The following is a 13,034-nucleotide window of genomic DNA, read 5'->3' as shown; positions in this document are numbered from 1 at the left end:
AGCATTCCACTTACTTCCATATATTTCCTGGTGCCCTTACATTTAGAGCCTTGTGATTGATTTTGGCCAAGGAAATGTTAGTTGGGTGCCTTTGAGACTTCCAGGGATGAACTAGTGAAAAAAAACTGAAAGATTCAAGACTTTCCAGCTCTTCTTGGCCATGCCATAATAACTAAGATTCCTGGGTTTTAGATGATGTGGAGTCCCCGAATCCCTGCCTGACAATGTGGAAATGAGTACCCCACCAAACTGCAATGAACATGTCATGTGAGCAGGAAATCAACCTCTGTTTTGTTAAATACATTAGGATTTAGGGCTTAATTTATTATGCTGGCATAAAGTAGCCCATTGTGAGCAATACCCTGGTTTCGAGTGGCCACATTTTCAAATATATTTTCCCTTATGAGTTGTGAAATTTAATGAATGGATATTTGTTAAGAATTAGATCACATACACTGAGATTTCCAGATTGACAAAATTATGGAAGTTATTAAATATTATCCTGTAGGCTTTCATGTAACATTCACATACTCAAAAATCAATGAAAATGAAGGGTAAGATCAGGAAAACCTGTAAAAACATCCTTGAGTGCATTAAGGAGCATCTGTGACCACATGAACACTGACAAAATAGGTTGGTTGCTAAAATTTATGGTTATGTTTTGAGTTTGCTTAGCATTTTGTAAAGTACCCAATTCACTACTTCTCTTCAGATACAATTCTGGATCCGAGTGATGCTGAACTCCGTGGAGGCAATCTAAGAATAGCATACAGGATTGTTAGTGGACTTGAACTTCAATTTTTAAGTAGTTAAAATTCTCTTCCTGAAAGCAAAAAGAACCCCCTAAATCTATTGTATTTATAAAAAGATAAAATTTCCATTAATACCTAAAGAAGGCTTCAAAGCAACCCAGAAACATTAATTAACTGAACATCAGAACATGCCTATGAAGTAGGAAAGAACTATGTGTCCCCTTTTTAGGACAAGAAAAGGCAGTGGGTAGTAACTAGTTCACCTGAAGATAATTAATTTAGTAGTAAGATGAATAGGCTTTTGATTTCTAGAAATTAGACCCCATGGGGTCTTACAGCAGAAGATGAGTGCTAACTGTACCAGAGAAACCTGATCTCATGTCCCAATCCTGCCAATGTGATCTTGAATATATTCACTTCTGTGTAATAGAATAATTATATCTTAAAAGGTAGCATAAGACTTAAATGGCAATGTTGGCAAAGCACTTCATATAGTGACTGACCCATTGCAGGCATATTGGAAATGGAATATTTCATCTTTATTTATTTACCTTTTATTCCAGTAAGAGAGCTAATGAGTTCACTTTTTGAGGGTGCAAAAAAAAATCAAAACTGCTATTATTTTAGCCAGCAGGGAACTCTCAGTTGATACTGCTCTGAATGTACATGGGAACTATTTATTTAATATACTGCACTATCTTAGGGTCCACCAGATTTTACCATTCTTCTCCTATCTGATTCAGAGTCTCAGAACCAAAAGGAATCACTTTCAATTTATGGAAGATTAAGACAGACTCCCAATTTGAAAGCAGCAATTAATCTGCAAAAATGCTTAAGAACTGTCACCACAAATGGTTTATTTTATAATTCTATCCTTGATTTAAAACTTACATTATGGACTCAGGGTCCCCATCTGAAGAATCCTCAAAAGTCCAATCCCTTATTTACTAAATTGCTATTCTAGAGGTACAACCTAAATAACTCTGGTCGTGAAGTTACATTTTCAGGACTGGTTGGTTTAGGCACAGTGCTGGGACATGGAAGGAAAAAACACTTTTTTTTTGTGACAGAAATTATCTACTTGAATTAAGAATAGATTAGGAAAAATAATCTAGTGCTATTTTGTTTCAAGCTTTAGGAAACCTTTCAGGCTATACATACTGTAATTGTATTGTAATTTTTATTTCAAGGGAGAATAATTTTTTTAATTTTGGAAATTAAAAAATAGTTGAAGTATAATTGACACACAATCTTACATTAATTTCAGGTGTACAACATAGTGATTTGACAAGATAATTTTTTTTTAAATTTCTTGTTTGTATGGGCTTTTCCTGCTCCTTTCTTTTGTCTATTTCCCCATGACTATTCTTACAAAATTTTATTTTAGTTTTGTTTCCTTTAGTCTCTATGGCAGTAGTCAGATTTAGAAGCTCTTTAACATAAAATCCCACGTTACAGAGAGAGATCACAAGGTTATGTAATCTATAAAGAAGAGTTGTAATTTATGTCTCTTTTCTCCTTTGTGGCCTCCTATCTAATCATACACCCTCTTTGGTTGACCTCAACTCTTTCTTCCAATATACACAGTAATTCTCTAATATAGCCTTTTACTTTCTCTGTAAATAGAAAGCAAAGCTCTTGCCAAATAATACAGACTACACTGTGGTTCTGAGATCTGTGGAGATCAAGAGAACCCAAGGTCATCTATTCAGACACCTATTTTGCACACAATGAAATTGAGACACAGACCATAATGATATCCAAAGACCAGAAGCCAATGTGAGGCAAAGCTGAGATTTGAACTATCTTTACTTTTGGGAAAAGAAACAAAAAAGCATCTACTCTTCATTTTTATTAGTAGGACTGTATATTGTTGGAAAGATTTGGTTGGCTGGGGTAACATAAGCAACATAGTGGCATAGAATTTCTACCCCTTTGTCTTCTCCATCCTCTACCAGAGACATCAATTTGAACAAGTATCTGTGCATAAAAATACCTTCATAAGAGCCAAGGATTCCAGGTAAAGGATTACAGCACCTAGGTGAAGCACAGAAATAGGAAAGTACGTGTTAAGAAGGGTAGAAAAAAATACATTCACACTACCCCCATTACCCAAGCCTGGACGGAGAGAAGCAGACACCTTTGCCATAGAGGACAGTAAAATGTGCCAGGTTTCATGATGGACTCCAAATCCAGCCAGCCCTAGCAACAGGCCTATTGCTACAGCCCTAGGTGACTCCTTGTGGTCTCTCATGAATGCAGGATCCTGCCTCCAATAACACCACTGGTGTCCACCAGCTCTTGTGGGGTCAGGCAACTCCAGTGGCCCTAGATGGCATCCTTGGCGCCAGTCCTTTATCTCACCTGAACCTATCAACTCCAGCCACTTCAGGTGGCTCCTAACACCCTAGCAGCTCCCATGTACCCCAGCCCCTGGTCCATTCTGGTGCCTGTCAGCTCCAGCAGTACCAGGCAGTGTTTGTGGCACCAAGTTGCTGGTAGACCCCTATGAATCTGGGCCCTAGAGTCATTCTGTTGCCTCTGGATCCTGTGGCAACAGGCTACTAGTAGGCTCCTGTGAACCCAGACCTGCATTTCAATCTGGCACCTGCCAATTCTAGCAAGCCCAGGTGTCTCCTGTGGCCCCAGGCCACATTGTTAGTACCAGGTTCCTGGGGAAGGAGGTCCTGTGTCTATGCCTTTGGCTCACCTCCCAGAACTTCTGGCTCTAGCAACCCCAGGCAGCTGCCACAAGTCCAGGTGGCTTCTTTGTTTCTGGACTCTCAGAGAACCTAGGCTCCTAGCCTATACAGTTTCACCAACCTGGAGAGCTTAATGCCCATATGTGGCTTCCATAGCTCCAAGCAGCTTCCATGATTTCAGGCTCCTAGAGGACTCCTGGGAACCCTACCTCCCAATTCACTCCAGTATCTTCTAGCTCTAACAGACCCAGGCAGATCCAGTGACCCCAGGATCCCAGGCTACCTCAATACCAGCTGGATCCTATGGCACCAGGTATCTGCATGACCCTCTGAAACCAGGTTCTTAGCTCACCCTAGCACTGGGTCTCTCCTCTGATCCTGGGTGGCTTCTATGGTCTCAGGATCCCAATCAATGCCCATGAATATAGGTTCCAGGAGGGATGTTGTGAACCTGGGATTCTGGTGGGGTCCAGCACCAGGTTGGCTACTGCCATTCCCAGGCTTTTGACCCATGCCAGCACCAGGCTATCTAAGAACTCCACTGTACATACATGTGTGGACATCATGAGATGCCCTCCCAGAATCTCTGGATAGGCTGACTGGTGAAGAGTTTTGTTTGTGAAGGCAATTGTTAAAGACTGGAAGAGGAGCATCCATCCTCAAATGAGCACACACAAATGTAAGGCCACAAAAATCATGAATAATTAAGGAAACATGACACCACAAAAGAAAACTAAGAAAATTCCAATGACTGACCCCCCAAAATGAAGATCTCTAAACTGTGTGACAAAAAGAAAGAGAATGAAAAACCCTATACGAATTATGCAATACCATTAAAATTAACAATCTACATATTATTGAAGTCCCAGAAGGAGAGGAGACAGAGAAGAAAAGAAAGCTTATTTAAAGAAATAATGGCTGAGAATTTCCCAAATCTGGGGAGAGATTTTAGATACTTCTAGATAAGTTCAAGAGGCTAATATGTCATCCTCAAATTTCAACCCCCAAAAATCTTCAAGATGCATTTTAATAAAACTGTCTAAAATCAAAGACAAAAAGAAAATTTAAAAAGCATCGAGTGAAATAAAATTTCTTATATGTAAGGGAAACTATAAAACTACCAAGAGACAGCTCAGCAGAAACCTTACAGGCCAGGAGAGAATAGGATTATTAAAAGTGCTGAAACAAAAAAACTGCCAGTCAAAAAACTTTACCCAAAAAAAGTTGTCACTCAGGAGTGGAAAGATAAGGACTTTGACAAATAAATAAAAGCTGAGGGAGGGCATCATTACAAGACTTGCTCTATAAGAAATACTGAAACTTCATCAAATAGAAGAGTAAAAAATGCTAACTAATGATCAGAAAGCATGAAAATATAAAATATGCTGGTAAGACAAATATGTCATCAAATTCAAAATATTCCAATACTGAGGGCAGTGCCCCTTGTTTCAACAGCAGAACCAAAAATGTAAATAAGATCCGGAGCATCATAACTTAACCAAAATGTCTGGGATAAGATTTTTTTTAAATGACTTATACCAAAAACAAGGAAAATCTCCACTTGAGTTAGAAAAGATAATCAGCAAAGGTAAGACCAACATGACACAGATGTTGGAATTATTCAACTAAGATTTTAAAGCAGTCATCATTAAAATACTTCAATGAGCAATTATGGACACACTTGAAACCAATGAAAGACTAAAAAATCTCAGCAAAGAAATAAAAGATGTAAAGAAGAACCAGATATAAGTTTTAGAACTGAAAAATACAATAACGAAATAAAAGGCTCAATGGATGGTCTCAAAAAAATTGTAATACTATAGTGTGGTGTGTTAATCACTGAACTCTAGTATAAAAGTTTAAAGGAACGGGATGAGCATGTTATACAATATGTTGGGAAAATCGAACTCCAATAAAATATACAAAAATAAATAAAAGTTTAAAGAAGAAAAGTATTAAAGAATAAGTATAGCTATAATAATTTGTTAATGGACACAAAGTATAAAAAGGGAAGTTATGACATAAAAAGCACAAGTGATGGGGGAAGGATAAAGGGATAAGGTTTTTGTATGCAAAGTTAAGTTTCAGTGTAAAATAGACATCTGTATAAAGTGTTTTATGTAAGCCTCATGGTAACCACAAAGCAAAAACCTACAGAAGATACATGAAGTATAAAGAGAAAGGAATCTAAGCATACAGAAAGTCATCAAATCAAAGGAAGAGAGCAAGAAGAACAAAGGAACAAAGGAATTACAGCACAGCCAGATAAAAATGAACAAAATGGCAATAGTAAATCCATAACTGTCAATAATTACCTCACATGTAAATGGGCTAAATTCTCTAATCAAAAGGCACAGAGTAGCTAAATGGATTAAAACCAAAACCCAACTCTACACTGCCTATAAAAGACTCACAGGACACTCATAGACTGAAAGTGAAAGGATGGAAAAAGATATTCTGTGCAAATGGGAAAGAAAAGAGAACAGGGGTAGCTATGTTTATATCAGATGAAATAAACTTAAAGTCAGAGTATTAATAAGAGACAAAGAAGATTATTATATAATGATAAAGAGATCAACTCATCAAAAAATTATAACAATTATGAATATATATCCGCCCAACATTGGAGTATCTAAATATATTAAGCAAGTACTAATAGGTTTGAAGGGAAATATAGACAAGAACACAATAATACTAGGGGACTTAATGGATATTATATCCACACAAAGAATCAATAAGGAAACACTGAACTTGAACTATACCTTAGAACAAATGGACCTAACAGTCCTATCATTTCATCCAACAGCTATAGAATACACACACGTATTCTCAAGTACACAGGGAACGTTCTGCAGAATAGATCATATGTTAAGTCACAAAACAAGCCTTAGCAAATGTAATGAATTTGAAATCATACCAGGTATATTTCCTGAATATGATGGTATGAAACTAAAAATCAGTAACAGGAGGAAAACTAGAAAATTCACAAGTAAATGGAAATGAAACAGCACATTCCTAAACAATCAATAGGTCAAAGAAGAAATCAAAAGAGAAATTAAAAATTATCTTGAAACCAAGAAAAATGGAAACACAATTTATCAAAATTGCTATAAGAGAAAGCTGTTATAAGAGGAAGTTTATTGTGATAAATGCCTACATTCAGAAGGAAGAAAGATCATAAATAATCAAACTTTACATCTCAGGAAGATAAAAAAGAACAAACTAAGCCTAGAGTTAGCAGAAGAAAAGAAATGGCAGAGATCAGAGCAGAGGTAATTGAAAGAGAGATCAGAAAAACAACGGAGAAGATCAATGAAGATAAGAGCGGTTTTTAGAAAAGATAAAATTGACAAACTCTTAGACTAGCAAAAAAAAAAAAAAAAGAGAGAGAGAGAGAAGATGTTAATAAATAAAATGAGAAATGAAGAGGAAACATTACACTGAGAGCACAGAAATACAAAGGATCATAAGAGACCAGTATGGACAATTAAACACAAATTTGATGACCTAGAAGAAATGGATAATTCCTAGAAACATTCAACCTACCAAGATTAAATCATAAAGAAATAGAAAATTTGAACAGACTAATAAGTGAAGATACTGAATCAGTAATCACAAACCTTTCAACCAAGAAAAGCCCAGGACTAAAATGTTTCATGGTGAATTCTGCAAAACATTTAAAAATTTTTTTTAACTTTTATTTATTTATGATAGTCACAGAGAGAGAGAGAGAGAGAGAGAGAGAGAGAGAGAGGCAGAGGGAGAAGCAGGCTCCATGCACCAGGAGCCCGATGTGTGATTCGATCCCGGGTCTCCAGGATCGTGCCCTGGGCCAAAGGCAGGCGCTAAACCGCTGCGCCACCCAGGGATCCCCTGCAAAACATTTAAAGGACAATTAGCAGCAATTCTTCTGAATTCTCCCCCCCCCAAAAAAAATGAAGTAGAAGAAAGACTCCTAAACTCATTTTATGAGGCCAGCATTATCCTGATACCAAAGACAGATAAAAGCACACAAGAAAAGAAAATTACAGGCCAGTATCCTTGGTGAATGTAAATACAAAAGTTCTTAACAAAACACTAGTAAGTAAAATTCAGCAGTTCATTATAAGGATCACACTCCATGATCAAGGAGGATTTATAGATGCAAGGATGATTCAACTTATGCAAATTAATAAATGTGATATACCACACTAACAGAATGAAAGATTAAAATCCTATGATCACCTCAACAGATACAGTAAATGCAGTTGGAGAAATTCAACATCCATTCAAGATTAAAAAAAAAAAAATTCCTAACATAGTGTGTGTAAAAGAAATGTACCTCAACATAATAAAGGCCATGTATAAGAAACCCATAGCAAAAATCATACTCAACAGCGAAAGGTTGAAAGCTTTCCCACTAAGATCAGGAACAAGACAAGCGTGCCTACTCTCACCACTCCTCTTTAATATACTAGTGGAAGTCCTAGGCAGAACAGTCAGGGAAGAAAAAGAAAAAAAAAAAAAAAGGCATCCAAATAAGAAAGGAAGAACTGTCTGTATTTGCAGATGATATCATCTTATATAGAAAGAACCCTAAAGACTGCACCAAAAAAATACTGGAACTAATTAACAAATTCAGTAAAGTTGCAGGGTACAAAATGAACATGCAAGAATCAGGTGCATTTCTGTGAATGAACAAGGAACTACCTGAAAAAGAAATTAAAAACAAATTCTCATATATAGTAGCTTTAAAAAAATAACATGTTTAGGCATAAATCTACCACAAGAGGTGAAAGATCTGTACCCTGAAAGTTATAAGACATGGCAGAAGAAATTGAAGAAGACACAAATAAATGGAAAGATATTTCATTTTCATGGATCAGAAGTCAATATTTTTAAAATGTCCATACTACTATGAGGCCATCTACAGATTTGACGTAATTTCTGTTAAAATTCCAATGACATTTTTTACGGGAATAGAAAAAACAATCCTAAAATTCACATGTCATCACAAAAGACCCTTAAATAACCAAAGTAGTCCTGAGAAAGAAGTACAAAACAATTCCTAATCTCAAATTTTATTATGAAGCTCTGGTAATAAAACAGTATGGCACTGGCATAAACACAGACACATAGTCCAATAGAACTAAATGAAGAGCCTAGAAATAAACTCTTGTGTATATGATCAACCAATATTTAACAAGGGAGCCAAGAAGACTCAAAAGGAAAGTATAGTCTCTTCAATAAGTGGTGTGTGGAAAACTGGATAACCACATATTAAAGAATTAAATTGGCCCCCCATCTTATACCGCTCACAAAAAATAACTTGAAATAGATTAAAGACTTGAATGTGAGATCTGAAACTGTAAAAATCCTAGAAGAAAACTAGGGAATAATCTGCCTGACATTGGTCTTGGCAAGGACTTTTTGGATTTGACACCAATAGTGCAAGCAAGGAAAGCAAAAGTAAACAAATGATACTATATCAAATTAAAATGCTTCTGCTCTTAGTAAAAGAAACAATCTGCAAAATAAAAAGGCAATCTACAGAATGTGAGAAAATATTTGTAAACCATCTATCTGATAAGAAGTTAATATCCAAAATATATGAGGAATTCATACAACAAAATAGCAAACAAACAAACAAAAAAGTAAAAACAAAAACCCAAATAACCCAGTCTGATTAAAAAATGGGCAAAGGACCTAAACAGACATTTTTTCCAAAGATGACATAATACATGGCCAACTGATACACGAAAAGATGCTCAACATCAGGGAAATGCAAATTGAAATCTCAGTGACCCATCATCTCACACCTGATAGAATAGCTATTACCAAAAAGCTATTATTAAAAAAAAAAATAGCTATTATCAAAAAGACAAGCACCAACAAGTCTTGGCAAGGCTGTGGAGAAAAGAGAACTCGTGCATTATTGGTTGAAAGGCAAATTTGTACAGCCACTATGGAAAGCATCATGGAGTTTCCTCAAGAAATTGAAAACAGAACTACCATTTGACCCGGCAATTCCAGTCCTTGGTATATATTTGAAGGAAATCAAAACACTATTTTGAAGAGTTAACTACACCCCCATGTTCACAGTTATTATTATTCACAGTAGCCAAGACTTGGAAACAACCTAAGTGTCCATCAACAGATGACCAAATAAAGAAAATGTGGTACATATAGGTAATAGGTGGAATATTATTCAGCCATAAAAAGGAGATCCTGTCTTTTGAGACAACAACGGTGGACCTTGAGGGCAGATGCTGAGTGAAATAAGTCAGATAGAGACAGACAAACACTTACAGTTTTCACTTATATGTGGAATCTGAAAAAGCTGAACTCCTAGAAATAGAGTAGAATGGTGGTTGCCAGGGACCAGGGGTGAGGGAAACAAAGAGATGTTGGTCAAAGGGCATAGACTCTCAACTATAAGATAAATAACTTTTGGGAATCTAATATAAAGTATCGGAGTATAATAAATATCCCATCATATCCTTAAAACTTGTTAGGAGAGTAGATTTTAAAAGTTAATGCCACACACACACACAAAAGGTAATCATGTGATGGGATGGAAGTGTTAAATAACCCTATTGTGGTACTTATTATGTAATGTATGTGTATCAAATGATCACATTGTATACTTAAATTTACATATGTTAGGTGTCACTAATAAGTCAATAAAGCTGGGGGTGAAAAAGAGAAAGATTTAGTTGATTGGGACTGATCATGTGACTGATCATCACTCAAATGTGCTGAAGTGGCAGTAAATGTGATAGGGCGGGTCTCCTTCACATTTAATGTCCTCTGCCTTAAACGCAGATCTTGGTCAAGAATACAGAAGAATCTTGATAGTAAATCCTGCATGTTCTTACATAATCTTGTGTAACAATCAGGAAGATCTTTGATCATCTATATTTTCATTTGAACTTGGCAAGAAATCTAGCATTGGGCAAACTCAACAGCAGTGGTTCATATACGTAGCATGAGTCAAATTGATAACAGAAGATTCCTAAATAGCTTCATGTAAAATTTTGCGTGAGACTAGCTGAATAGAGAAAAACTGTCTTCTTCAACCATCTAATCCCGTATCTTTCTTATCTCCCAAGAAAAAACTGTTTGAATATTCAGAAGTTTCTCAAGACTGAATGCATCTTGCAGACAGTTTGTGTCTAACATTTGGCAAATCTTAAGCGACACTAATTTGGAGAGAAGTCCCTAATTTAGTGCTCAGATCCCAATGCTGCTTGCAGTTCTATCCTTCTGATATGCAAAGCCAAACTGTCAAAGCAGATTCTGAACATTTGGGAAGTGTTTCTGATGGGAGACAATCTTTTCACTTGAAAGTGGAACTGAATCTATATTTATAACATGAGATGTGTTCTATTTATAATAGGTTGTAAAAAAAAATAACCAACCTTTCCTTTGTATTTAAAAATATTTAAGAAGCCCCCTTCTCTCTCAAATATTTCTCCATATCAAAGAAAAAATCATTTATTTATTAGTGATAAAGCAAGCTACACAAATGATGTCAATGTTAGCAGTGTCATTGTTATTCAAATCTGATAAGGTACTGTGACTTATCAAAGAGAAATAGTACCTACAGGAAACCCGAGAATCCTTTTTTGCAATAAACTGTTTTACTTCCTCACTGTATTTTCACTCCCATTTACCACTCTATCTAACAGAACCTGGAAACAATACATTAGGTAACTGAAGATGTCAGGCAAATATATACGTGTAAAGTCAATCATCTCTACTAGATTGTCCACGTTGTTTCATCAGTTGCAAATCATGCTTCTGAGTTCCAGTAAACATGATGGTTTTCTGCTTTGTTGGCTCTGGTTCTGTTCCGCGACAAGGAATCTGGTCTATTTATTGTAGTTAAATTAAGCCCTTACTTGAGACTCAGCCCCCGGGAAGTTTGACTTTTGTTGTTTTCTCTGTGTGCTCCAAGATCCTTATTTTGGTCGCTTAGGGAGTAAAGTCTTAACAACTGTTTCCTGTAGTTTTGTCTTTTCCTTTCTTTTCTTTTCTTTTCTTTTCTTTTCTTTTCTTTTCTTTCTTTTCTTTTCTTTTCTTTCTTTTCTTTTCTTTCTTTTCTTTTCTTCTTTTCTTTCTTTCTTTCTTTCCTTTTTTTTCTTTTTTCTTTTCTTTCTTTCTTTCTTTCTTTCTTTCTTTCTTTCTTCCTTCCTTCCTTCCTTCCTTCCTTCCTTCCTTCCTTCCTTCCTTCCTTCCTTCCTTCCTTCCTTCCTTCTTTTCTTTCTTTCTTTCTTTCTTTCTTTCTTTCTTTCTTTCTTTCTTTCTTTCTTTCTTTCTTTCCTTTCTTTCTTTCTTTCTTCTTTCTTTTTCTTTCTGCTTTGAGCCTCAGTTCCAAACACTGGGTCCCCTACTAGCTTGCAAACGCTCCCCAAGGCTGTTTAAATGCTCCCCCAACCTAATTCCACCTGCCCCTGGCGGGCAGGGTGTGCGCATGCGTGGCTCCTCCAGGTGTTTCCACGCAGGTAAGCGCTTGCTTGTCAAGCTCGGGGAACCAGGTGAAGATCTTGGCAGGAGTGCTTTCCGACGTGTGAGCTGCTGATTTTCGGCAATGAGACCTGTCGTGGGAAGCTGTTGATCCCCTACTCCCTTTGTGCTGTTGCCCAGGTAGGACTTCCAGGCTCCTGCAAACCCTCACTTGCTCCCCTTCCAGGTGCTGGAGGTAGGGGCAGGTTTGACTGGAGAAAGAACCCCCCTCCTTTGCCCCTCAGCCAGTAGCCCATCTTGAGCCTTGTCTTGTGCTTTGGATCCGTGCACTCCACCCCTTGCCTCCTTGACCCTCAGTTTGCTTCCTACACCCCAGTGTCAAGCACATACCTGCTTACTACTCACACCGCTCCCGCACTCTTTGGAGGTGAGGGCTATTCTTCTCACCAGGAGGTTTTTCATGCACATAGGGTGACCTATAGGAGAGCTGTCATAAATCATGGTGAAATGGCCACCTGTGTACCCAGGTGTTAATAAGAAATATCATATATCTATTTATAAATATGTATAAATAAATTGCATATATTATTATATGTAATAATATATTAAAATAAATATTTTAATGATATTTCATTTTCTGGCAGTAAAATTCATAAACTCACACTTTTTTAAAAAAAAATCAACTTAATGAAGTTCTTAATAAAAGAAAGAGAAAGCAAAACAAAATGTGTTTCAATCTGTAAACGTTTGAGCACGTCTATTATAGCTGCCATGAAGCAGTTGCATTCTTCTTGCATGCTTAAATTTGTTTTGATATAGAATACATGAGATCAAAAGTCATTTCCTACATGAACAGAGTTAAGGATAGACACGATAGATAGGTAGATAGATAGATACAATAGATGATAGATAGATAGATAGATAGATAGATAGATAGATAAAAGTTCTTTAAGTAATTACAGACCAATGGAAAGAAGAGGAGGAAAAACAAGTACAGAAAACTGGCCAAGGCAAAACACAGACTGCCAAAGTGGAGAAAATAAGAACCATAGTCTCTCAAGTGATATTCTGAGCTGGATTTGAAGCTGTTGTGTGAAAATTACTCCATTTGTTACAGTCGAGGATACTGCCA

This window comes from Canis lupus, chromosome 23 (genome assembly GCF_003254725.2).
Source record: "Canis lupus dingo isolate Sandy chromosome 23, ASM325472v2, whole genome shotgun sequence".
Taxonomy (NCBI): domain Eukaryota; kingdom Metazoa; phylum Chordata; class Mammalia; order Carnivora; family Canidae; genus Canis; species Canis lupus.
Note: the sequence above shows the minus strand (reverse complement) of the source record.